Source organism: Chionomys nivalis, chromosome 26, assembly GCF_950005125.1.
Source record: "Chionomys nivalis chromosome 26, mChiNiv1.1, whole genome shotgun sequence".
NCBI classification, from domain to species: domain Eukaryota; kingdom Metazoa; phylum Chordata; class Mammalia; order Rodentia; family Cricetidae; genus Chionomys; species Chionomys nivalis.
Window position 1 is genome coordinate 10045453 of NC_080111.1, and position 784 is coordinate 10046236.

Below are 784 nucleotides of genomic sequence, written 5' to 3' on the forward strand. Positions count from 1 at the left end.
AATGGGTAAAGGAATAATTACTTTAAAATGCAATTAAAGTAGCAGCTGGCCGGGCAGTGGTGGCGCACGCCTTTAATCCCAGCACTCGGGAGGCAGAGGCAGGCGGATCTCTGTGAGTTCGAGACCAGCCTGGTCTACAAGAGCTAGTTCCAGGCTCCAAAGCCACAGAGAAACCCTGTCTCGAAAAAACAAAAAAAACAAAAAAAAATTGCAGCTGGAGGCCAGGCATGCTGGTACATGCCTTTAGTCCCACCACGCATGTTTCTCCTCCAATTAGACAAGTCCCACCCACATCATTACAGTCAATCTCCAAGTCTACTCATTTAAATGTTGATCTCAATGAAAACTGCCCTGATAGAATATCCAGAATGCTTGACCTTACACCAGGGAATGGCCCGACCAAGTTAACCATCACTAATGGGGATTCTCACAATGCATGTTTATTGAGCACCTACTATGTCTTCAGATAGTATATAAGTTCCAAAGATAGATCAGGGAATAGAAGAATGGAAAGTTAAAATCAATAAACTAATTAAGTATGGGTTGTGGCTAAAAGTGGTATCACGGGAATGCCTAGTAGAGTCTGCTTAGCACTAATCTAAATATGTTAATTGGAGATTGACTGTTGCTGTAAATTATGATAAGCCACTGCTAAAAAATTAAAAATTTACTAATTAAAGTTTATCAACTTTAAATAGCAATTGTTTTTTCAGGCATCTATTGAAACTGTTCATATTGTATTTTTCTGGTTTTGTTGCATTCATTTTTCATGAACTACAACAAT